We start from the raw sequence: 27,822 nt of genomic DNA on the forward strand, positions 1-27,822 counted from the left end.
GGAAAACAATTATTTTTTCAGAAGAGGCAAAAATTAAAGATTAATAAAAGTTTTAGAAAAGCAAAAAAAAATTTTTATATATATAAGGGAACAAAAAATGAAAAAAAAAAAACAAAAAAAAGAAAAAAAGAAAAGAAGAAGAAGAAAAAAAAAAGTTCTTTGATTTTTTTTTGGGGGGGGGAGGGGTGGGAAGAGTCCTGTATCTCCCTTTTGTCTGTAACCAGAGTCTGGTTGGAGTCTCTGGTCAGCTTGAGGTCCTGTGGCTTGATTGGTTTCTTAAGTCAGTTTGTTGGAACAGGCAGAAAAATGCTCTGCTTTACCCAAGATTTTGAGATCCCCCTCCCAGGTTAGTTTACTGGCAGGGTGATCTGCTTTGAGAATCACAAAAGAGGGGGATGCAGTGATGAGGCTAGGTTCTGGGTAGAGTTGAGGGCTTTCAACAAACAGGAGCTTTTCCCTGGGGCTATTTTGTGATAAAAACTCACAGCACCCAGCCTGGAGCCATTCTCTGGGTTTCTGTTTTTCAATTGATTGTGGTGGCTGCTAGAGGGAGGGGCAGCCTCTGGCTCTGGTTACCCGGTGAGGAGAGCCCCTCCAATGGCTGGTGCCTGAGCTGGGTGACTTTTCCCTGGATGGAACTGAGTCTGTGAGGTCACTTCGCCATTAAGTTCTTGTGACCTGCTAAATGACTAGTTTTATTCCAAGTCCTGAGCTGGAGCTAGCCGCTCCTCCGAGCTTTGTCGGTATCCAAGATGGAGATCACCGGTGCTGGGGGTGGAGGGGTGGCCTTCCCTCCTCTGCTCCCTGAGAAGGAGTGAGGAAGTCGGGCTTCTACTCATGCCGAGTCTTGGATACCAGGTCGTCTCTGGTCTGCAAAGTGCAGGATGAAGTTGTCCGCTCCTTGTCGGTTCTTGCTGGTGTTGAGTAGAATCCGCTCGTCCGCTGCGTCTGGCTCCTTCGTCCTGGACTGTGTCTCAGGTGTGCCCCCGAGGCGGTGGTCGCTGCTGCGACCCTGCCGCCGCAGCAGCAGCTGCTGGCAGGCGCTCAGATGTGTCTGCTTGGCTTCCCCTCTCTTGACTAACTCTCTGTCCTGTGATGGCACACTTGGTGTGATTCTCTGGCTTGGGACTGTTCACTGGAACTCTGAAACTGTTTTCTATGCAAGAGCTTGTTCAGATTCCAGCTTCTCCTCCGCCATCTTCCCGGAACTCCCTGAAGTTGAATATCTTGTCTCAAGAACAAAAAGTGAGGGCTGAGAATATGGCTTAGTGGGACAGTGCTTGCCTAGCAGCCATGAAGCTCTGGGTTTGATTCCTCAGTAAGATATAAACAGAATAAGCTAGAAGTACATAGTGGCTCAAGTGGTAGAGTGCTAGACTTAAGCATTCAAAGCTCAGGAAAATGCCCAGACTGAGTTCAAGCCCCAGGACTTGTTTAAAAATGGTGAAGACAGGAAGCAGGGAGAAGAACAGAGTTATTTGTCTGAGCCTACATTTTCCCAGCCTTCATGAACTTTCATCTTGTGATTGGTTTTCATTCTATTCAGTGGTCAACAAACTAGTTTCCTCTGAGTCTCTGAATCCTGTGTTATTTAGAGTTAGGAATCCTAATTTTAGTGTTGGGGATTTTGCTAAATGGAAGAGCAATTGCTGGCAAGTGTCAGGACCTCAGTTTGCTTCTCAGGTCTGAAAAAAAGGACCCTTAAGTCTTCTTTAGTTTGTGAAACTTCACAGAAGAAATAAATGCATTCACTCATTCATAGAAGCACAAATTGATACATTTTCTAGGCTCATTTAAGAAAATTAACTATGAAATAGCAAAACAAAAGTCACACACTGATGGTTCACACTTGTAATCCAAGCACTCAGGAGGCTGAGATTTGAGGATTATGGTTTGAAGCCATTTGGTGCAAAAATGTCCATGAGTCTCTTATCTCAACCAGTGAAAAACAAACCTGCAAAAATAAAACTGTAGCTGTAGCTCAAGCAGTAGAATGTTAGCCAAGAGTTATTAAGCTACAGGGTAGCACCCAGTCACTGAGTTCATGTCCCAGAAGAACTGGCAGAAAAAAAATGAACTCAAATTCAAAACAGCTTTATTAGGTTCAAAATACTTCATGATCATTGAGAATAAATTGCCATTTTGGGCCAAACAAAACAATTATTTTTCTTTAATGAAATAGAATAAGACACTTTACTTCTTAATTAGTGCAAAATCATGTAGGATTTCACAGTGTGGAAAGGTACCTTTTCTAATGATAGCAGAAAACTTCAGTATCACTGTATGTATTATATCCCAGAACTGTAAAATATATAAAGTTAGATTTGTGCTCCATGGACCAAATTTCATTATTCATAAAAGAGTATCTTCACAGTACTTTATTTATACTGAACCTTTTTTCATTCTTTATTATTGACCAAAACATAAATGTTAGTAAGGCTTGCCTTTTCATTGGAAAATTCTCTAAATTTTTTTAAACTTTCCTTTCTTTTATACAGCAAATAAAGCTATGTATGGCATGTGAATATCACCAGTAGGGAAGTAAGTATGTCACCTCTACAATGCTCTGGACCTGCTTGTTCATCTCACGTAGATGCAGCTCTGTCTTCTTTCAGGCATCCTTTCAGGCCAATTGATCTTCTCCTTAGTGCCCAGGTTAGGTTGCTCAGCAACTTCCCTCCAGTCTCCAAGGATAGCTCATGGCTGTTTCTTCATTGCAGAAAATAGATTTCTCTATTCTACAAAAAAATAAATGTGATTGGGTTAAGCCTCTACTGTCATAAAGATTTTATTTTACATTAGTCCATGTTTCCTTTAGAGAATTCCCTAAATGTTTAATTAATGGGAGGAAGGGGCTGGGAAAGAGTGAGGGAACAGAAGACACTGTACAAATGGAAATGTATTCATTACCTGACTCATTTAATTGTAATCCCTCTTTACATGCTCTTTATAATAACAATAAAGTAAATCAATATAAATGTTCAATTAGATGAATCTGGTCAGAATGTAGACATGTACACCTATTCACCTAACAAAACTAATGCTTTTCACACATCAAGAAAACAGTGTACTTGCAAATAAATCATACTTAAATGGTTTGCTAGGCCGATCTAGCCCAGCCACCACTGCCACGCCTGGTTCTTTTGTCCAAGATGGGGAGCCACGGGCACTGCCTTCTGGGCTTCAATGCAGCCACTGAGAGGGTCTGTGGGCTGCTGTTCCACCTCTTCATCCCTGAAGCTGCACAGTGGAGCCGAGTCAGCACGTGTTGTAGTCTTCAATGTGGCTGCAGTTGAAAGGGAGGCAGGCTGCACATGAGGCATTTGGCACCCAGCATCCATCTCAGGCTTGAGTCCTTGAGAAGCCCCACGGCTGAGGGGGGGTTACCACTGGGCAGAGAACCTCTAAGCTAGCAGTGTGCACTCCTCGGGCTTGGGCGCCAGCAGCAGCAGGGACTAGGACAGCAAGTCCTCAGGGACTCAGGAGCCTTGGCCCATCGCACCATGCCTGGTCCTGCTGCCACCTCCTGAGGACTGGCCTGTGGGCCCTGTCCAGCTCCTGCGAGCACCAGATGCTGCTAATCAGCAGCCTGAGTCCCATGCTGTCAGTTGAGCCCCCGAGGACCGGCTTCTCCACCAGGTCAAGGCCCTCAGCACGACAGCTAGTGCCTGGGAATATGCCCGACCTCCTCGGAGTGGCCTATCTGAATTTCAGGCAGCTGCAGGATGAGCCAGAGGCCGGGAAGCAAGTCCTGGCCAGCCAGCAGCTGCCCTTCATCCTTAGGCTCTAGGCAAAACCAACGCGCACCTTCCCTGCAGAGGCAATAGCAGCAATGCAGCCATGGATGCAGCAGAAGCACCATTGCCTCCAGGCTGGCCCCCACCTGCCTCCAGGTGTGCCCACATCATCAACCCCCTGGGCTGCCCGCTCCTGCACTGATGCTGCACATACCTGTTGTGCTCACTTTCTTCTGTATCTGCCCTCCCCCTGCCTAATCCCTGCAGGCGTATCTGACTCCTCTACCACCTTTGCCCTGAACATCTAGCATATGGGCCCCTCATAGAGTTCATAGTGGTGGAGGGAACTTTTGGAGAACAGCCTCCAGGAAAGAGTCAAGGGTCAGGGTGATAGAGAGCCTTGAGTGTGTGGAAAAGGTATTGCACACATATTTTGTTAGAATAAGAAATCAAAAGAAAGCAAAAATTATCAAATTTAAAAGAAGAGATTAACTAGGCATCAATGGCTCAGGGCTTTTATCCTAGCTCCTCAGAAGGCTGGGAGCTGAGGATAAAGATGGGAAGCCAGCTTGGGAAAGAAAGTCCCTGAGATTCTTATCTCCAATTATCTACAAACAACAACATCAACAACAACAGCAACAAAACCCACAAGTGAAGCTGTGCCTCAAAATGATAAAGTGTTAGCTTTGAGTATGAAGCAATGACAGGGCTCCAGCAGCATCTGCAAAACTTGAGAAGCTCGCCACCCCCAGGATAGCTCACAGCCACTGAGGAGGCTGTGAGGAGGAATCGATCCCTGGGGTACACTTGAACCACCAAAATGCACCCCGCTTAATAGCACCAAGGTACCACTTAAAACTCAACAACCCAATTCTAGCTCTTTCTCACCACACTTGGGCAGGAGGTTGGGGGAGCTATGAAGTAGCATGGTGCACCATTTCGGTTGAGGAGGGGGATATCTGACATCAGACTCACAGATAATACGTGGATAGACTAGAACTTCAGAAGAAGGCCAAGGTCGACAGATATAGTCATTCTGTAACAAGTGTAGAAGGGAGAATCTTGAGTCTGAGGACTCCATAGTGCCCAATTTTGGGGTTGGTGGCAGCTACTCCCCCCTGCTGTGTTGACTAAGCGGTAGCATTTGGTTTGCTAGCCTATGAACAGCAGACACGAAGTGGGGATGGAGTGAGGCTGGTGCCTGGGTGACTCCCTTTTGCTGAGTTGTTGCCACTGCCAGCATGTGGACATGCCTGGGCTTGGAGTAAGGCTGTAGGGTCGGTGGGACTGATTGGTTCTGAAGAAGCAGAAGGTGGAGCATCTTCTGCAAGTGATGCCTCCATTACTGGTGGTCTTCCTGTCATCATGGGGCTGTGGGCTCTGCACCATAAGCGGCAGCCTGATGGAACCCTGAGGAGTCAGGAGCCAGACAGCTGAGTGCTTGGTATGGTGCAGACAGAATGCTGCTCCCCAGTCTCCCACCCCAATCTGGGTTTACTTCAAATCTACTGCTCCTTCTCCTTCCTCCTCTTCTGGTAGTTGTCCTCAGCAGCAGCACTTGAACAGTCAGTCTGTGCTTCTTCCCACTTTTCTCCCAGGTGGGGTAAATTGAGGCTGTGAGGATAGAGAGTTGTCCACTCAGTGGAGTCAGAAATAGAACCCAGAGCCCTTGGCACCCTAGTATGAGACACTTCTTTCTACCTTCCATACTTTATAATCAGTTTTTTCTGTTGCCCTCTCTTATCCCCTGACCTCATCCAGAGATCTCTTTCTAGGGAGTACCCTGTCTGCACATGCCTGTATCCCAGGATGTGGTGACTATTGTAGAACTGGTACCCTCATAAGCTTTGCTTCCCTCCCTCACCTCCACCTGCTTATCCTTGTGTCTCTACTCAGGAAAGTCCCTTTTGAAACCATTTGCACAGAGAACCCGGGCCTCCCTGCTCCTTCTCCCTATTCACCGTTTTTAGGTACTGTTGATTCCCTGAAGAGTGAGTGCAAAGATGCTCTTGGAACTGTAGGTCCCTTGGATGGAGTGAAATGTGAATTTCTGGTTCTTGAGGAACTTGCCACTTTTGACTCTCCAGTAGTATATAGGTGTCCCGATGGAAGGATTGCCCAAAATGTCCCCTAAAGCAGTTCCCTGAGGGTAAAATGACACATGCCTTCCTTCTCTGCTATGAACTAATGGGACATGGTATTTTTTGTATTCCAAACAGTGATCATATATGTTTCTACATCTTTGAAACTTACTCAAGTACTTGCACGTGTGTATGTGCATTTGGACTAAATTAGCAATTTTTCTTTGTGTGTGTGTGTGTGTGTGTGTGTGTGTGTGTGTGTGTGTGTGTGTGCGTGTGTGTGTGTGTGGGCGCGCATGTGTGTTCAGATCTTGGGTCTTAAACTCAGGGCCTGTGTTCTTTCTTTTAGTTTTTTTCACTCATGGCCAGTGTTCTACTACCTGATCCATAGCTCTACTTCTTGCATTTTGGTGATTCTGCAAGGGATGATTTAGAAATAACATTCTCAGATTTCTGCATCCTGAGTAGGTAGGATGGAACTCAAGAACTTGTACTTGCCAGGCAAATGATCCTCCAGGAGCTAAATCCCTAAACCCAGCTCATATTTTTGATTGGCTGATTTTTGCTCACAAGTGGTGCTCTACTTTGTGAGCTAAATCTCTCTTTGTGGATATTTTTGTTTTCCTTTTTGTTTGTTTTTGGTCTGTCATGGGGCTTGAACTCTTAGCTTGGGCGCTATCTCTGTGGTTTTCACCTCAAAGCGAGCACTTTATTGCTTGATCCACAGTGCCACTTCCAGGTTTCTAGTGATTTATTGGAGATAAGAGTCTCATGGACTTTCCTGCCCGGGCTGGCTTTGAACCGTGGTCTTAGATCTCAGACTCCTGAGTAGTTAGAATTACAGGCATGAGTCACTGGTGCCGGGCTCCTTCTGTTTTTGTTTTTCATTTGTTTTCCTTGTTAATTAATGATAAAAGACTCCTATTTGCCTACCCAGGTTGGCTTTTGAAGTTCAATCCTTTCACCTCAAACCTCATTGTTGGCTTATAGCTGTGAGTCACCAGTACCTCTCTTTGATTTGTCATTTTTGACAAATGCCAAATGTGTCTTTTGAGATGGTCTGAGCATTGCACTAAACCCAAGGCAAATTTCAAGAGAATGACAAAGAGGTAGAGACCACTTGGTGACTCACACACATCATTACATAATGTAAGTTAAAGACTTTCTTCCCAGAAAAACACAACTCTTACCTTTATACAAGATATGGTGCTTAAGTACATCTTCATATCTATCTAAACTAGTATACACATTGAAAGGAACTCCACAATATGGATATGCTTCTCATGCATGATAAACAAGCACTCTACCACTGAGCCACCTTCCTAGGCCACTAAACAAAAGACTTTTAAGTGTCAGCTGTGCACTGTTGGCTGACACTTGTAATACTAGCTACTCAGGAGGCTAAGAGCTGGGGATTGTGGTTCAAGGCCAGCCTGAGCAGGTAAATATGTGAGAATGTTAACCAATTAACCACCAAAAATGCCAAAAATGGATCTGTGGCTCAAGGTGTAAAGCACTAGCCTTGAGTAAAAATAGCAAAGGGACAGCCCCTGAGTTCAAGTCCCACTCTGCACTACCAGGTTAAAAATTAAAAAAAAAAAAAGATAACGAGACTTATCATCCCTGGGACTAAAACACTTGTGAGTAGTTGCTGATGTACATCACTGCCTTCCTATACCATGGGACACATACCACATGATAGACATACATTTCTGTTCATTTCAAGGTTAGGTAAATCACATGATTACAACTTATCTAGAAACTGCATCAGTGTGAAGTCCAAGTTAATTTCCTTTGCCAGTGATCTTAGAAGTGTGTCAGAGCTGAGTGTCCCTCACAGGAAGAAAAGAAGCTCCTACTGACTCACCTTAAACTTATGTTGTGAGTAGGAATAAAGCTAGGCTGTTTGTCAATGCAGCATTACTTGGATGGTTTTGACTCATCCTGGTTCCTTGAAGGAAGAATCCCATTTGGTTGCATGTTAGGGGTCTCAGTGGAGGTCACCATGATATAGGAACTGAAGAATATCACCAACTCCCTGCATTTAAACCTTATTATAGTTTGAAGACAGTGGTTCACATGTGTAATCCTAGCTACTCAGGAGGCTAGTAATCTGATGGTTGTGGTTCAATGCCAGCACTGGGTAGGAAATCCATGACACTTTTATCTTCAATTAAACATCAAAAAAGCTGGAAGTGGACCAGTGTCCCAAGGGTTAGAATGCTAGCCTTGAGCAAAAAAGCTCAGGGACAGCCCTAGGAATGGCACACACACACACACACACACACACACACACACACACACACACACACACACACTCAAATACACATACACCGCTTTTTGTTAGCTCATCTAATGCTCCCAACAACCATATAAGTCAGGTATCCTTACTTCCTTATTTACAGAGGAGGAAAATTCCGGGTGAGTCAGTGGCCTCAAACCCCAAATCCAGGGCTGGGAAGGTGGCTCAGTGGTAGAGTGCTTGCCTTGCATGCATGAGACCCTGGGTTCGATTCCTCAGCACCACATAAGCAAAAAGGAAAAAGCCGGAAGTAGTGCTGTGGCTCAAGTGGTAGAGCACTAGCCTTGAGCTGAAGAGCTGAGGGACAGCGCCCAGGCCCAGAGTTCAAGGCCCACACCGGACCCAAAAAAAATAAAAACCCAAATCCATGCCCCTGTCCCAGGTACCAGTACCTTTCCTTGCAACAAACCTTGGGCCCAAAAGACAAAACAGGCTACAGGCATTCTGTGCTGTGCTGTATGTGTGTGTGTGTGTGTGTGTGTGTGTGTGTGTGTGTGTGTGTGTGTATGTGTGTGTATGTGTGTGTGTGTGTGTGTGTGTGTGTGCACCAATTCTAGGGTTTGAACTTCTGGGTGCTGTTCCTTAGCTCTGATTCTCACGTTTGGCACACTATACCACTTGAGCCACAGCTCCATTTCTTGGTCGTTAGTTCTTCATTGGAGAGTCTCACTGACATTTCTGCCCAAGCTGGCTTTGAATCATGGTCCTTAGATCTCAGCCTTCTCAGTAACTAGTAGTCTAGATGTGAACCATTTGCATAAGGTATAGATTCTTCACCCTTATGGGTTAGCCTGTCTTACCTAGTTTCCTCAGTATGAATTGGTTTTAATAATGTTTGATCCAAGGCCAGTTGAGACATGTATTTCCTTATTACAGTTTCTGGCTGGTGTTTCAGCACAGCACTAACTGCTCTGCCTGAGGTGAAAGTTCTTGAGAAGGACAACTAAGCCAGGTGTTTGTGACTCGCACTTTTAATCCTAGCTGGTGAAGAGGCTGCGATCTGAAGATTGCAGTTAAAAGTCAGCCTGGGCAGGAAAGACTGTAAGACTCTGGAAGTTGTGCTGTGGCCCACGTGGTAGAATTTTAGCCTTGAATGAAGAGCTCAGAAACCGTGTCCAGGCCCTCAGTTCAGGCCATAGGAAAGCACAAAATGAAAGAAAGAGAAAGAAAAAAGAAAGGTAGTGGGGGCAGGAGGAGAAGGAAGGAGGGAGGGAATAATTACGGTATTAGTCGCTCAGATATGTAATCCTACCAAGTAAACCAGTAGTGGAACTGTGTCTCAAAGTGGTAGAGAGCTAGCTTGGAGCAAAAAAGCTCAGCGACAGGCCCTGTGTTAAGTCCAAAGACTGACAAAAGAGAGAGGGAGTGGATAAGAGAAAGGAAAGGAAGAAGGGAAGGAAGCAACGAACTACTTCAAGAGTTGAGTGAAATAGAAACTGCTAGATATCTGGGAACCTACACAGAACCAGGAGGCACAGTTTTTTAACCACACATCTATGGCTAGTGCTGAATGTCAGATTCCCCTTACAGAGCCCATGTTGTGCTTTAGTAAAGGCCTACTGAATCCTCCCTGGGCCTTGGGAAGGAAGAGCTAGCCTTTGCTTCATGTGACAAGTCTAGGAAACTGAGAACATCAAGGACCTCTCATTGCAAGAAGAGGAAGAGATGGATATCCATTCCCTGGAATCTAATCCTTTCTGTGACATACCCACTCTAATCCTTCTCCTATGCTATTATCTTCTGGTAGCCTGGAAAGATGTAAAAAAACACCTATATCACCAGCACTCCAGGAAAAGAAAGGGAGCCCCTACAATGGCTTTAGGGTTGGTCTCTCTACCCCATTTGGCAGTCCTAGTCCAGCACAGACTCTGCCAGCACCATGATTAGTAGACTAAATAGCTTTGTGGAGCAACTTTCTCTCTCTCTCTCTCTCTCTCCCTCTCCCTCTCCCTCTCTCTCTCTCTCTCTCTCTCTCTCTCTCTCTCTCTCTCTCTCTCTCTCTCTGTCTCTCTCTCTCTCTCTCGTCCTATTGTCTGGTGGAGTCTTCAAATATGAATATAGAATGGGCTGCTATCTCCCCATTGGCACCAGCAGTATTTAGCCATTTTCATCAAAATCAAAGACAGAGCACCAGTGATTAAAGACAAATTTAAATCTGGGAGCAAGTTATAAACTATAGGGCTGGGACATTTATCATGGCTAGTGACCTCAAAGGGAACCAATGAGATGGGGGCAGGGAAGAGGCTGCAGTGGGACTTCTCTTCTCTGCCCTGCATCTTATAAGACTTCTCAAATCAAGGACAAATAATAACAGGACAGGACAGGAAAAATAATAACAATGACAAATAATAAATATTGATTACTACCAACTGCTGTATTGAGAAATGAAGCTTTCATTTATTTTATTTTTACCCCATCAAATGTCTATACCTACCCCATAGAGTATTTATTATTATTAATGTGCTTTCTTAATCTTCATTTCACATATCAGGAAATGGTATTCAGAGAGATTAAGCCATTGACTAGAGCCACACAGCTCAAAATGAAAATAGTATGACCATAAGAATACTATCTGAAGCAGGTGTTGGTATTTCATGCTTGTAATCTTAGTTACTCAGGAGGCAACTCTGAGGATCATGTTTTACAGCCATGATCTCCAATTAACCACTAAAATGCCTGAAATGGAGCTGTAGCCCAATTTGTAGTGTGCTAGTTGTGAGAGAAAGAGGTAAGGGACAGCTCCCAGGTCTTGAGTTCAAGCTCTTGTACTGGCACCAAACAACAACAACAAAAACGGCTCATACCCCAGAGTATCTCCTACACACCAACAAAAACCTGGACCTGGAGGTGTGGCTCAATAGGTACAGTACTATTCTCAAGCAGAATTAGCTAGGGAAAAGTGGCTAAACCCTGAGTTCAAGTCCCCCCCAGTATAAACTTTTGTGTATATGTATATGTATATGTATATGTATAATGTGTCCACACATATACATATGCATGTATGTATAAAAACATGTGTATATGATGATTGGGGGATATCAGGCCTGATAGCTCAAGCAAATGAAAATTTTTGCATCATTCAGCCTGTTGATGGAGACTCAGAATATCTATACTGCAGCTAAGTGTCAGAATTTGAGTATTCTCAAATTCTGAACTTCATCAAATCGTTGGATAAAGCCTATTTAGGAAAGGTAATCAACTTTTTTTTTGCTTTGCTTTGTTTGGTTTTTTGCCAGTCCTGGGGTGTGAACTAAGGGCCTGGGCACTGTGCATGAGCTTCTTTTGCTCAAGGCCAGTGGTCTACCACTTGAAACACAACGTGACTTCTAGCTTTTTTTCATGTGGTACTGAGGAATCAAGCCCAGGGCTTCATGCATGTTAGGCAAGCACTCTAACACTAAGCTACATTCCCAGCCTGTAATAAATATTCTTTACTCAAAGTTTAAAATTATTTAAATTTATCTATTTAAATTTACCCATGTTATTAAAATTGTAATCATATCCAAAACTATTTTCATAGCAACATTTACCCTGTTTGACTAAAGATGAGGCACCTCATGATAGCAGAACTAATGTGTTAAAATTCACCATCTCTAGCACGTGTTATTGGCTCATGACTATAATGCTAGCTATTTAGGAAGCTTAGAGCTGAGGATTCAAGCTTTATGAGACTCATCTCCAATTAACTACCTCAGAAAACTGACGAGGAATTATGGTACAAGTGGCAGAGTGCTAGCCTTAAGCAAAAAATCCCAGGAATAGTGCCCAGGACCTGAGTATAAGAAATAAGACTGGTATGTGCATGAGTATGAATACACACACATGAACATACACATACACACCATGACCATCAGTCACTAGAATATCATGACTTCACTCACAGGAGATCTGCAACAATCAAATTGTGAGACAGGAAGTAGAATGGTGGGTTTCCTGAGACTGGGAAAGGGATGGATGAATGATGCTGTTTAATAAGTACTTAATTTCAGGTTGGATTCTGAGAAAGTTCTACAGGTTGGTATCAGTGAGGGTGCATGAAAATGTGAATATACTTAAAGCCACTGAAGTGTACAATTATAACTGGTTCATATGACACATTTTAGGCTATGGTTATTTTCCCAGCCAGAGAGGGCTTGGACAAGAAAATCTGGCAGGATGCAAGGCCCCTTATAAAGGTCACTGGTTCAGTTTCCCACCAACAAATATCTGCTGTTGGGCCATTTGTGCTGGCCTTATGTCAGGTTAGAGCAAAGGCAGTGAGTTGTTACCTGTAACTGGCCCTCTATAATTTGAGCCACATCTGTACTTCTGGCTCTCTGTAGGTTAATTGGAGATAAATCTCTCAGATTTAGCTGACTGGGCTGGCTTTGAACCTCGATCCTTAGATTTCAGTCTTAATGTACTATCTTAAACAAATGATTGGAACTTGCTCTTTGTTGTTGTTGGTTTTGGTTCTCAGGCTTGAACTTGGGTCCCAGGCGCTGTACCTGAGTTCTGCTTAAGGCTAGCATTCTACCATTTTGAATTACTACACTACTTTTGGTTTTCTGGTGATTAATTGGAAATAAAAGTATCATAGACTTTACTGCTCAGACTGGCCTTGAACCTTGATCCTCTGATTTCAGCCTTTTTAGTGGCTAGGATTTCAGGTGTGAGCCAATTACACCTTGCTGGGAACCTGCTCCTTTATGAAGGAGGGGGTTCTGATTATCCCCATTTTCCTGATATAGAAACAGGCAAACAAATTGAAATGACTTGTATATGATGTCACATGCTAGTAAATTCTGGAGCTGGGTCTTTTATCTTGGTCTGTCCAATTGCAAAGCTCACCCTCAAATACTACTCCATTTGTGTGGGGCCTTGTTATCCCCTACACTCACATTCCTGTAGCAAGGAATCAAAAACGCCCACAAGTACAGGTGTGATTAAGTACATGGCTCTGTCTAGTTAGGAGCGTGCCTGGGTTTGAGTCTCATCTTCACTACTGAAGTTGGATTGAGATGATTGTTGGGCCAATATTTAAGTTTTGAGATCTTGGCACTGGCAAATCATTGGTTATATTACAGTGGCCTGGACTGTAAGACTAAGATAATAATTACCTATCTTAAAGGTTTATTACCAAATTCACAAAGGAAAAAGTTGGTTGGTGCCTAGCATATAGTCAGCAACACATTGACGTCAGCTGTTTATTTCATTGAGTAAATATGGCAGCCTATAGCTGGGTGTGCAGTTCAGTGGTAAAGCCTATACTTATTTAGCATGGTGTGGAGGAGGAAGGTTGTGAGGGGAGAGGAGGAAAAACCAAGAAGAAGGAAGAAGGGGTGGAATGTGGCAAGGCCCCAGCAGCTCAAGCCTGTAATACTAGCTACTTAGAAGGCTAAGATCTGTGGATGGTAGATCAACCCACCCTGGACATGGAAGTATATAAGACTCTTAAGTCTAATAAAGTACTCAGAAAAAGCTGGAAATGGCATTGTTGTTCAAGGGGTAGAGCACTACTCTTGATTGAGCACAATTAGTCTCAGGGATAGTGCTTAGCCAATGAGTTACAGATCCAAGCATGGCTAAATCAATCAATTAATCAATACAACAAGAAGTTGAAGTGGAAGAATCAGTTGTATGTTAATCATGTATTTTTTTGTTGCTATGACAAAATACTTGACAGAAATAGATTAGGAATTAATTTTGCTCAGTGCCATAGATTTCAGGCAATCATGGCAGAGCAGAACATGGTGGACATGGAGCGGGGGAAGGGGTAAGAGAGGGAAAAGGAGTGCCTAAATGGGAGGATTCTCATTTCTCCTCTTTAATTCCATATGGAAAGACAGTCTATGGGATGGTGCCACTATTGTGCAGAAGGGATATCTGCTTCAGTTAGTCTGCTATGGAAATCCTCCAAACACACCCAGAATTGTGCTTTACTTATTAGCTGGGTGCATCCAAAACCAATCAAATCAATCCCAATTAAGTTTATCCTCAAGATTAACCATCAGAGTTGTTAACTTCATTTGTCTCCAAATATAGCTAACTGTTCTTTCACAGCCCATCTATCATTTTCATTCTTGTTTTTCTTTCACTTTTAGACTATTTTGTGTGCGTGTGTGTGTGTGCGCGCGCGCGCGTATGCTGTAATTAGAAAAACACCTTGAGTATAAAACAGATTATTCCATTGGGATCTTAGAAAACCATTGTACCAGTTCTAGCTCCATTTTCACCAGACCCTCTAAGTTTCCACTTAAGTAATATCATTTCAAACATTTATTCATCCATTATAAAGAAGTCTTTCATTCAGTGTCATGTACTCTGTAGGACTAGAGGACAGAAAATCACATTTAAGAAATAGACCAGGGAGCTTATCTCAGAATAGCAAGAGTTAAAGGAACATTATAGGTTCTCAGGTATATGAACTTCCAAAATCAGACATGTTCTCCTCAGACTTGTTGCTCCTGGAATGACTCAGACTTGCACTTCCAAGTTAAGGTAGGAGGAAAGAAAAAGTGCAGCAGTAGTTTAGTAGTGGTGATTGTGGAGCTGATAAAATGCATGCAGCATACCCTAATGTTTAAAAAATATAACAACTACCAATTACAGTCTGGAAATAGCCTAAGGATAGACAGCAAATGGAGAAAACACTAAAGGTTAGTAAGATATCTGAGTTTTTTTGAGAGCTTTTTTGTTTATGTTTAAAGAACATTTTTTTAAGCACAGCATTTCTTCACATTACTAACCATTTATACCATCCCTCTTCAAAGGACAGAAATTTCAAAGACCAGTAGGAGAGAGGCACGGAGGCCTCTCCTCCCTATAGTTGTAATTGTACAGATTTTTGCCTTCCAAGGTTGGGAGCAGGTATATCTCATCTTCTTAAGCTCCCATATTCCTCTCACAAACCAGACACGAATCAGCTAGTATTAGTTGAACTTCTCAGTGTGCTGAAGGCCAAAGAAGCAACACCTTGCTAGGCAAAGCCTGAAAAGCCTGTGTGCATACCCATGTTTGTCCATTAGAACAGCTGTATAGAAAAGCAGACTTTTCTATAAGAGTCTAAGTTTATGTAACCAGAGAAATAAACAAACCCTGTCCACAGTTGTTATTCTTTGACAGTTTAGGTGTACTATTTTATTAACAATGATCAGATATGCAAATAGACAGTAAGTGTGACAACAATGGAAAAAGATACCTATTGGGAGAGAAGCCCGATGTCAGATTTAATAGACAGATTTAAAGGACTATAATAATAATAATAATGAAATAGAGCTGTTGGAAGATGACCCCAGAGGCATACCCATATGCTGGTGGCTCATGCCTGTAATACTAGTTTGTCAGTAGGGTAGGATCTAAAGATCAGGGATTAAAACCAACCTGGATAGATAAATCCAAAATAATCTCTACTAGATTAATCAAAATAATGTTATTCAAGTGGTAGAGAAGAAGCCTAGAGGAGAAATACAAAAGGTAAAGGACAGTTCAAACAGGAACAAAAGAAAATGTTTACATTACTTACATATGTAGGATTTCAATATGATATTTTCATTTATGTTTATAATGTATTCTATTCAGTACATCACCCTCCCTTCATCATGATGTAAAATAGTTTGGACATGTTTCATTATTTTATTCTAGTACAGGTAAACAATATTAGCTATGTTTATTCTCTTTCTATAAAAATTCTATAGAAGCATTTACAAGAACAGTTCAATGAAATAGGTTAAAATTATTTTAGGAAAGAGAGTGGATGAGGAATTATGATTGAGTGAGGTCAATGAAATAAATTATATTCTTGCATTAAAATGTCACCATGAGACTCCCCTGTATAATTTAAATATATTAAAAAATATGTGTTTTTCAAAAAGAAGAGTTGAAAGCCAATATCCTACTGAATGATGAAACCACATGTAGTTATCTCCTAAAGTCAGCAACAAGATAACCATATCTACTCTCACCATTTGTAATTTGCAGGAACTGGAGTGCAAGGAAATCAATTTGACAATAGAAATGTCCATATCTGTGTTGATAGGAAGGAGTGTAATTACCTTTTGTGCAGATAACATTATCTTCTATTTGTGCCATTCTGGGCCTAGAACTCAGGGATTGTGTTCTGTCCCTGTGATTTTTACCCAAGGCTAGAATTCTCTCCCTTGAGCTGTAGCTCCACCTCTGGTTTTTTGATGGTTAATTGGAGGTAATAATTTCAAGAGTCTTACATACTTCTTTGTCCAGGCTGGCTTCCAACTTCAATCCTCAGAAATAAACCTCCTGAGAAGCGAGGATTAGAGGTAGCAGTCACTGGCTCCCAAATCTCACCTTATTTTTTATTTAGAAAATTACAAGAATTCACTAAAAATTATGTTCAATAACTAAGTTCAATGAATAGGTTATAATGTGTGTCTAAAAATAATTGGATTTACATTTGTGAGCAATGAACAATTAAGAATAATGTAGGAAGTAAGTTCTCTTTACACTAGTAGAAAAATACTTAGAATTCAATGTACCAATAATGTAACCTTGAACAATGGAAACTACATTATACAGCAAATCTTAAAAGCACTCCAGTTTTCACTTGATATCCTATTCTGCTTGCCTCTCATGAATTTGCTCTTACAGAAAGAAACTAGTATTTTTTTACTTTACATTATTATCAGGACTCTCACGTGGAAATACATACATCCAAATATGCCCTGAGATCTCCATTTTTATGAGGAATGGCTCAAGTACACAAAAGAGGCAGGGAGAACTCATACACTTGAGGACTGAATATCAGCCATGAATATTTCCTCTCCAATCCTCCCCAATCAGGTTGTGTGTAAAGTATCCTCCAAAATCACAATAAATCTTTAAGAGACAAGCATAGGATCTCACATATGATGGAGGGAGAAAAAAGATTTATTCCAGCCGGGTGCCAGTGGCCCATGCCTGTAATCCTAGCTACTCAGGAGGTTGAGATCTGACAATCCCGATTCAAAGCCAGCTTAGGCAGGAAAGTCCTTGAGTCTCTTATCTCCAATAAACTACTAGAAAACCAGAAGTGGCACTGTGGCTCAATTGGTAGAGCACTCGCCTTGAGCTGAAGAGGGCAGGGACAGCGTCCAAGACCAGATTTCATGCCCCACCACCGAACACACACGCACACACACACACACACACACACACACACACACACACACACAAAGATTTATTCCACATTCTAATGGATAAGGTCTGGAAGACAAGTCTGAGGTCCCCTATTCATGTAGCATAGAGTTACTGAGAGGAACTTTCAGGATCAAGGAGGTAAGAATTCAAATACAGAGTAGTACATGCAAAACAGAAAGAAAAAAGCAGACTGATTTGGGGCAAAGAAGCAAGCTTCACATCAACATAAACCTAGAGTAAACTTCACTCTTCTACCCACATTCATTCTGATCACCACAATCCAACATCTCTTTGATGAGAAAAGGAGGCAATGTAACATGCTCTAAGAAATATTTAAGGAAACATTTCACTAGTAAGCTGAAGAAATACTTAAGGAAAGGCAAGTAGAGCACAGCAAATGTTCACAGACAGTGTCCTAGGTGTGAGTTAAAGCCACACGACCAAAAGGGGAAAAAAAAGAAAACAAAACAAAAACCTTTAAAGAATAGGCAAAATTCAGAACCAAATAACCAAAAACTGCATAAGAGTTCAAACAAGGAATTTGGAACTTTCTAGGCAATTATAACATTTTGAAAAATCTCAATTGATACAGGATTTTGGTGTTTTATTCTGTGTATATATTAGAGCAGTGGAAATTGTTCAAGAATCAGTTTAGTGACTGTAAATAACTTTTGAAGGCAAGATGGGAGATATTCTAAATTTTAAGGAGAAAGAGTAATTTCCAGTCAGCAAATCATATCTGTTAAGCAAAAATATAAGCAAAAACAATGTAATCTCCTAACCTCAATTACATTATCATAACTAAGAATTAAAATGTGAAAGTATGTAATCCTTCCCAATGTATTTCTGTTATCTGATTGGTCTCACAATGTTTCAAGAGGCTAACAGTGATTTTAAAGTAGAAACTCATGTTAGCTGCCACAGTTGGGAGAGAAATTTCCCTATGCATCAAAGAACTCCTCAGACTTAGAGTCTGGCACTGGTCCAACCTATGTAAGACCCACTTCATCTAGAGTAGCCCACATTGTGGAAATTGTAATGTCCATTTAAGCACAGATGCCTTGAAAGTTTTGGGATTTTTTTTTTTGGAAGTGTGTGGTGGAAGAACGTACTTAGTGTGGGCCTCCTTGCCCAGTATCGTTTTCACTTTGTGAATTCCAGTTTCTTTCCCTTCTTGCTGCTGGAAATGTCTGAACAGGGTTATACTCCACTTGGTTTATTTGTCATGGACAAATGCCAATTTCTACATTATAATATATATAATATAAATATATATTATATATAAATAATGAGCCTAGTTTACATCATTTAAAATGAGAATGCATGAATATGTATTCTAAAACAATTGATAAAATATAATTTAAGTCCAATCGAATGCCATTTTCTTCTGTGCTATTCCTCCTTTTTTTTTTTTAATTTTATTTTATTTTCTTTGAGAACACACTGTACAGAGGGGTTACAATTACAAGGGCAGGATAATGCATACATTTCTTACCAAGCATTGCAGCCTCCTCCTTTGTTTACCCTTCACCTCCCTTCCCAGCCTCCCCCTCCCCCCACCCAATCATACCCCCCCTCCCCCCCCCCCCCGACACCGACATTGTAAAGCTGGTTTTGACATGACAATTTGTACTTCTCATTGTTGCAACAGGTCCACCTGAATCCTTAAACGACTTGTTTGTCCCCGTCTCCTCCACATGTTATACTGACATCAAATATAGTGAAAGTGGGGGTTACACTGTGGGGGAGGGACATACAACCAACAAAGAAATAATCTTATAAATGCGTGAAAGAAACAAAAACATTAAAATACATGTTTGAGGATTCGTTTCCTAACATCACATTCTCTGACTTTTTCCGCTTGACTCATACCTATACTAGATATTGCAAATAAGGGAAACCATGGGACCTATGTTTCTTTGGGCCTGGCTTACTTCACTTAATATAATTTTTTCCAAGTTTTTCCATTTCCTAACAAATGGGGAAATGTCATTCTTTCTGATGGAGGCATAGAATTCCATTGTGTATATATACCACATTTTCTTGATCCATTCATCTACTGAGGGGCATCTGGGTTGGTTCCATATCTTAGCTATGGTAAATAATGCTGCAATAAACATAGTTGTGCTGGTAGCTTTAGTGTGGTCTTTTTTGTAAACATTAGGGTAAATGCCCAAAAGTGGGAGTTCTATGTGAATTCTTTTGAGGAACCTCCATACTGTTTTCCAAAGTGATTGAACAAGTTTACATTCCCACCAACAATGAAGTAAGGTTCCTTTCTGTCCACATCCCCTCCAGCATCTGTTGTTGTTAGAATTCTTGATTTTTGCTGTTCTAACTGGAGTGAGGTGATATCTCAATGTTGTTTTGATTTGCATTTCTTTTATGGCTAGGGATGTTGAACATTTCTTCATGTGTCTATTGGCCATCCTTCTTTCTTCTTCAGAGAAACTTCTCTTTAAGTCTTTCGCCCACTTACTTATTGGGCAGTTGTTTCTTTGAGGATTTGTTGTTGGGTGGTTTAATTTTTTGAGTTCCAAGTATATTTTAGATATGAGACCCTTGTCCGTTGTATGGCTAGTAAAGATATTCTCCCAATCCGTGGGCTTTCTATTGATCTTACTAGCTATGTCATTTGCCCTGCAGAAGCTCTGCAACCTTATGCAATCCCATTTGTCCAACCTTTCTTTGATTTGTTGTGTTTCCGGGTCTCTATTCAGAAAATTTCGGCCTGAGCCAAGGAGACCCAGGGTTTCTCCTATTCCATCCTGTAATGTTTTCAGAGTGTCTGCTTTGAGTTCAAGGTCTTTGATCCATTTGGAGTTGATTCTGGTGCAGGGTGATATATAAGGATCTAGGTTTAATTTTCTACATGTAGTTAACCAGTTTTGCCAGCACCATTTACTGAAGAGGCTTTCTGTCTTCCATTCAATTGTTTTAGCTCCCTTATCAAAGATTAGATGGCTGTAGGTCTGTAGGTTCATTTCTGGGTTTTCAATTCTATTCCATTGGTCCTGAGGTCTGTTCTTATGCCAATACCAAGCTGTTTTGATTACTATGGCTTTATAGTAGAGTTTGATATTTGGTATTGATATTCCTCCAGCAGTGTTGTTTCCATTGAGGAGCGTTTTTGCTATTCGAGGTCTTTTATTGTTCCATATGAATTTTTGGATTGCCTCTTCTATTTCCTTGAAGAATGAGGGTGGAATTTTGATAGGTATTGCGTTGAATTTGTAGATAGCCTTGGGAAGTATTGCCATTTTCACGATGTTAATCTTTCCAATCAAGGAGCATGGGAGGTTTTGCCATTTTTTAAGTTCTGTGTTGATTTCCTTTTTCAAGATTTTAAAGTTTTCATCATAGAGGTCCTTCACTTCTTTAGTTAAGTTAATTCCTAGGTATTTTATTTTTTGTGGGGCTATTACAAATGGAGTTGCTTTCCTAATTTCAGCCACACTTTTCTCATTGTTGGCATACAGAAAAGCCATTGATTTTTGGGGGTTAATTTTATAACCTGCTACTTTGCCAAAGTTTTGAATCAGCTTGAGTAATTTGGGAGTGGAGTCTATGGGATTCTTTAAATACAAGATCATGTCATCTGCAAAGAGGGAGAGTTTTATTTCTTCTTTCCCTCTTTGGATCCCCTTTATGTCTGCATCTTGTCTTATTGCTGTAGCTAGGCATTCTAATACTAGATTGAAGAGAAATGGAGAGAGTGGGCATCCTTGTCTTGATACTGAGTTAAGAGGAAATGGCTTTGGTTTTTCACCATTGAGTATATTGCTGGCTGTAGGTTTGTCATATACAGCCTTTATTGTATTGAGGATTGTTCCATGGATTCCTAATTTTTCCAAAACCTTCATCATAAAGGGGTGTTGGATATTTTCGAATGCTTTTTCAGCGTCTATTGAGATAAACATGTGGTTCTTATACTTGCTCCTGTTGATGTGATGAATAATATTAATTGATTTGCGTATATTGAACCAGCTTTGCATCCGTGAAGTGAATTCTGTTTGATCGTGGTGTATGATTTTTTGGATGAATTGTTGAAGTCGGTTGGCCAAAATTTTGTTGAGAAGTTTTGCATCAATGTTCATCAAAGAAATGGGTCTATAGTTCTCTTTCTTTGATGAGTCCCTGCCTGGTTTTGGGATGAGGGTTATGATGGCTTCATAGAATGTGTTCGGTAGTGAGCTTTCCCTTTCAATTTCATTGAAGAGTTGGAGGAGAATTGGTGTGAGCTCTGCTTTGAAGGCCTTGTAACATTCCGCTGTAAAACCATCTGGTCCTGGACTTTTCTTAGCTGGGAGGTCTCTTATTGCTGTTTCTATTTCAATGCTTGATATGGGCCTGTTAAGATAGTTTAATTCATTTTGGTTTAGTTTTGGCATGTCAATATTTGCTAGGAAGAGGTCCATTTCTGTCAAGTTCTCAAATTTATTAGCATAAAGTTTTGAGAAGTATTCCCTTATAATGTTCTGAATCTTGGTTGTTTCCGTGGTGATGTTTCCATTCTCATCTCTGAGTTTATTAATTTGGGTGTGTTCTCTTCTTTTTCTGATAAGATTTGCTAAGGGTCTGTCAATTTTGTTAAGTTTTTCGAAGAACCAACTCTTTGTTTTGTTGATTCTTTCTATAGTTGTTTTGGATTCTAATTCATTTAATTCTGATTTAATTTTGATTATTTCTTTCTGTCTACTGGATTGGGGTTTATCTTGCTGCTCTTTTTCAAGGAGGTTTAGATGTGTCATTAAATTGTTAGTTTCAGATCTCTCCAATTTGTTGATGTAGGAGCTCAGAGCTATAACCTTGCCTCTGAGTACTGCCTTTGCTGTGTCCCAGAGGAGCTGGTATTTTGTGTGTTCATTTTTGTTGAATAGCATGAACATTTGAATTTCCTTTCTAATCTCTTCCATGACCCAATCATGATTCAGCAGTGTGTTGTTCAGCCTCCATGTGATACTGGAATTTCTTTGGTGGCTTTTGGTGTTGAGTTCTAATTTTATGCCCTTGTGGTCAGAGAGAATGCAAGGTATAACTTCAATGTTTCTGAATTTAGACAAGTTTGTTTTGTGGCCTAAAATGTGGTCTATTTTAGAAAACGTTCCATGTGCTGCTGAGAAAAACGTGTATTCTGATGCTGCTGGGTGAAATGTTCGGTAGATGTCTGTTAAGTCTAGTTGATCTATGCAGCAGTTTAGATCTGCGGTTTCTCTGTTGAGTTTTTGCCGAGTTGATCTATCTAGAGGGGAGAGTGGTGTGTTAAAATCCCCAACAATTCATGTCTTTGGATCTATATGGGATTTGAGGGAAAGTAGTGTTTCTTTGATAAATTTGGGTGCTCCATTGTTTCATTGTTTGGCGAATAGATATTTAGAATTGTAATATCCTCCTTAAGGAGAGATCCTTTAATTAGTATGAAGCGACCTTCTTTATCTCTTCTCACGAATTTTAATTTGAAGTCTATTTTATCTGATATTCGGATTGCAACTACCGCCTGTTCATGGGGTCCGTTTGCTTGGTAGATTTTGTTCCAGCCTTTAACATTGAAAATGTGTTTGTTTTTACGGGCAAGATGTGACTCCTGCATGCAGCAGAAAGAAGGGTCTTCTTTTTTAATCCAACTAGACAGTCTATGTAGCTTAATTGGAGAGTTCAGTCTGTTAACATTAAGAGATAGGACTGAGAGGTATTTGGGAGTTCCTGCCATGTTATCTACATTCTTGGGGGCTGCGAAAACTGAGTTCTTCCTATGGTTCTTGGATTCTCAGTTTGGGTGCAGTTTCTTGGCCTTTATTGCAGTCTTGTTGGTTTTCTATGTGTAGGACATCTTTAAGAATCTTTTGTAGGGCTGGTTTGTTGGAGGTGTATTGTTTCAATTTTTCTTTGCTATGGAAGGCTTTTATTTGGCCTTCAGTTATGAAGGAGAGTTTAGCTGGGTACAGTATTCTTGGTTGATAGTTGTTTGTTTTTAGGGCATGGCATACATCATTCCAGGCTCTTCTTGCTTTGATTGTCTCTGCTGAGAAATCTGAGGTGATTGTAATTGGTTTCCCTTTATAGGTGATTACCCTTTTCTCCTCGACAGCTTTAAGGATCTTTTCCTTGTTCTGAGTTGATCCTGTGTGGATTATAATGTGCTGGTGGGATGTCCTATTCTGGTCTGGTCTATTTGGGGTTCTAAAGGGTTCTTGTATCTGGACAGGCCTATCTTTTTGCAATTTTGGGAAGTTCTCTACTAGGAATCTGTTAAACAAATTTCCTAGACCATTAACTTCTGTTTCTAGGTGCTCCTCTACACCCATTTTCCTTAGATTAGGCCTTCTGATGGTGTCTTCTAGGTGTTGGATAGATCTATCATATTTCTTGGACTTGTCTTGGATGGTTGTATGTTCTTTCTCTATAATATCTAGGCTGTCTTCAATCCCTGAGATTCGATCTTCTGCATGGTCTAACCTGCTGTCAAGACTCTCTACTTTGTTTTTTATCTCTTTTCCTTCTAGTTGATCAGCTTTGATGGCTTCAAGTTCTTTGTTGAAGCTCTGTTTTAGGTCTTGTATGAATTTCTTTACTTCCTTAATTTGGTGTTCAGTGTTTGTCCTCAAATCACTTAGTTGATTGGTTATGGTTTCTTTGGGCTCCCATTCCTTCTGTTGGGTTCCATTCAGCATTCCCTTTGTGGTCTCCCTGACTTCCTTCAGCTCTTTGTTAATGGATTCCATGAATGCCTTTATGTATGTTCTCTACCTGGTCTCTCAATTCCTGTATTTCTCTTTGATTAGCTTCCTCCCGTTCGTGGGATTCCTGCAGATCTCTTTGAGTGTTCTCAGCCTGCTCACGTCATTCCTCTCTTTCTCTTTGAATATTCTCAAGTTGTTCACATAAATCCTGTATCAGTTTTTGAGTAGCTTCCTCACGCTTATGATATTCCTGTATAAATTTCTGGGATGCCTCCTCTCTCTCCCTATCACGCTCATACAGAGTCCTTTGTACATTGTCAAACTTCTCATTTATCATGTTTGCCAGCAGTGTTTGTAGAGCTATTTGGGAATTCTCCTCTGGATTATTCATTATCTGTTCTAACCCCTGATTATCAAGATTGGGAATTGAGATACCCGAATTTGCCATTTTTCTTGTGTTTTTCCGGCTTACTCTGCCCATTTGAGATGAAGATAGCACCAGTTTTGTGCTAGACCACTATCTTAAGGCAACCATCAACCAAAGTTTGCATTTGTACAGTCAATAGTCTACAGATACAATCTAGTTCAACAGATACATCTATTTGACATCAAACAACTATATGTTAAAGGACTTCGAACTGCAGAGACGAATTTGGAAAACCAGAAATTATTAGGTTTAGGGAGAGAAGTGGGTAAAAAATAGGAATAGATTGCTGTGGGGAGGCACAGGGAGAGTTAACTATGTCCTAATCACAATGCAAGAAATAGGTTGGGTAGGATGCAAGTAGAGAGAGAGAGAAAAAGAAGAAAGGGAAAGGGGAATGAAAAGAGTCCAGAAAAAAATAGAAACGTAAAAAATAATGTTATTATAGAGATTAAAAGACCATCTTTTTAGAGAGAAATGTGAATATGTTGAGAGATTGGGAGGAACATAGAGGAGATGTGAAAAACTTTAAAAAAATGCTTAAAATATTATATAGGTATAAAGAGGTAGTACTGCTATTAATGAATTTAAGTCTCAGAGGTTTTGAATTGAGTAATAAGTTTGTGGATTAAGTGTGTACACAATGGGGGATAGGGTCTACTAGTTAACTACGGGTTTATCTGAGGATGTGCAGGACAAGAGTTAAGTCACATAAAGAAGAACAAAAGAGGAAAATGTGGAAAGGATAGGAAAGTGAGAAGAAAAGATCAGAAGTTCAGTAGAGCTAGACCAAAACAAAAAGATAATTAAGAATGAAAGAAAAAGAGAAAGAAGACAAGAAAAGAAAGGAAAACGCACATTCACGTATTCCTAAAATAAAAATTATAAGAGGAGAAAAAAAAATTTACTGGAAAACAATTATTGTTTCAGAAGAGGCAAAAATTAAAGATTAATAAGTTTTAGAAAAGGAAAAAAATTTTTTTATATATATAAGGTAACAAAAAACGAAAAAAAAAACAAAACAAAACAAAAGAAATAAAGAAAAGAAGAAGAGGAAAAAAAAAAGTTCTTCAATTTTTTTTTTTTGTGAGGTGTGGGAAGAGTCCTGTATCTCCCTTTTGTCTGTAACCAGAGTCTGGTTGGAGTCTCTGGTCAGCTTGAGGTCCTGTGGCTTGATTGGTTTCTTAACTCAATTTGTTGGAACAGGCATAAAAATGCTCTGCTTTACCCAAGATTTTGAGATCCTCCTCCCAGGTTAGTTTACTGGCAGGGTGATCTGCTTTGAGAATCACAAAAGAGTGGGATGCAGTGATGAGGCTAGGTTCTGGGTAGAGTTGAGGCCTTTCAACAAACAGTAGCTTTTCCCTGGGGCTATTTTGTGAAAAAAAATCAAAGCACCCAGCCTGGAGCCATTCTCAGGGTTTCTGTTTTTCAATTGATTGTGGTGGCTGCTAGAGGGAGGGGCAGCCTCTGGCTCTGGTTACCTGGTGAGGAGAGCCACTCCAATGGCTGGCGCCTGAGCTGGGTGACTTTTCCCTAGATGGAACTGAGTCTGTGAGGTAACTTCACCGTTAAGTTCTTGTGACCTGCTAAATGACTCGTTTTATTCCAAGGCCTGATCTGGAGCTAGCCGCTCCTCCGGGCTTTGTTGGTATCCAAGGTGGAGATCACCGGTGCTGGGGGGGGGGAAGGGTGGCCTTCCCTCCTCTGCTCCCTGAGAAGGAGTGAGGAAGTCGGGCTTCTACTCACACCGAGTCTTGGATCCTGGGTGGTCTCTGGTCTGCAAACTGCAGGATGAAGTTGTCCTCTCCTTGTCGGTTCTTGCTGGTGTTGAGTAGAATCCGCTTGTTTGCTGAGTCTGGCTCCTTTGTCCCGGACTGTGTCTCAGGTATGCCCCCGAGGTGGTTTTCGCCGCCGCGACCCTGCCGCCGCAGCGGCAGCTGCTGGCAGGCGCTCAGATGTGTCTGCTTGGCTTCCCCTCTCTTGACTAACTCTCTGTCCTGTGATGGCACACTTGGTGTGATTCTCTGGCTTGGGACTGTTCACTGGAACTCTGAAACTGTTTTCTATGCAAGAGCTTGTTCAGATTCCAGCTTCTCCTCTGCCCTCTTCCCGGAATTCTACTCCTCCTTCTTAAACTTAAGGCCTGGGCATTAACCATTAGCTTCTTTTGCTAAGGGCTAATATTGTACCAGTAAAGCCACACCTCCACTACCAGCTATTTTTGATAGTTAATTGGAGAGCAGTCTCCCATAGTTTTGCTGGGAGACTTTAGCTGGGTACAGTATTCTTGGTTGATAGTTGTTTTTCTTTAGTTCATGGCATACATCATTCCAGGCTCTTCTTGGTTTAATTGTCGCTGCTGAGAAATCTGAAGTTTTTCTAATTGTTTTCCCTTCATAGGTGATTGATCTGTTCTCCTTGACAGCTTTAAGGATCATTTCCTTGGTCTGAGTTGATCCCGTGTGGATTATAATGTGACGGTGGGATGTCCTATTCTGATCTGGTCTATTTGGAGTACTGAAAGCTTTTTGTATATGAATAGGCCTAACTTTTTCCATGTTTGGGAAGTTCTCTGCTAGGATCCTGTTAAACAAATTTCCTAGATCCTTAACTTCTGTTTCTAGGTGCTCCTCTACACCCATAATTCTCAGATTAGGACTTCTGAAGGTGCCTTTCAAATATTTAATAGATCTATCATATTTCTTGGATTTTTCTTGTATAATTGTGTTCTTTCTCCATAATATCTAGGCTGTCTTCAACCCCCGAGATTCGATTTCCTGCATCATCTAACCTACTGTCAAGACTTTCTACTTCGTTTTTTTATTTCTTTTCCTCCTAATTGGTCAGCTTTGATGGCTTCAAATTCTTTTTGGAGCCTTGTTTTAGATCTTTTATGAACTTCTTTACTTCCTTAATTTGATGTTCAGTGCTTATTCTCAAATAACTCAGTTGATTGATTATGGTTTTTTGCACTCCCATTCCTTCTGTTGGGCTCCATTCAGCATTCCGTTGTGGTCTCCCTGAATTCTATCAGCTGTCTCCTTATGGTTTCTATAAATTTCTCTATTGATCTTTTTCTATTGTCATCCCTCTCTTGCAATTCATGTATTTGCCTTTGATTAGTTTCCTATCGTTCTCTCAATTCCTGTAATTCTCTTTGACTGTTCTCCCCCTGCTCACGCAATTCCTCTCTTTCTCTTTGTTAATTTTCAGACTGCTTAACAATTCCTGTATTTCTCTTTGACTCTTCTCAACTTGCTCACCCAATTAGTGTATTAATCTTTGCGCAGCTTCCTCACAATCACCAGACTCCTGTATTAATCTTTGGTTTGCCTCCCCTCCTTCCATATCACATTCACACTGAGTCCTTTGCAGGTTTTTAATCTTTTCATTCATCATGTTTACCAAAAGTGTTTGTACAGCTTTCTGGGAACTCTCCTCTGGATTATTCATTAACTGATCT

This window comes from Dipodomys spectabilis, unplaced genomic scaffold, assembly GCF_019054845.1.
Source record: "Dipodomys spectabilis isolate Male_0828 unplaced genomic scaffold, ASM1905484v1 ptg000305l, whole genome shotgun sequence".
Lineage (NCBI taxonomy): Eukaryota > Metazoa > Chordata > Mammalia > Rodentia > Heteromyidae > Dipodomys > Dipodomys spectabilis.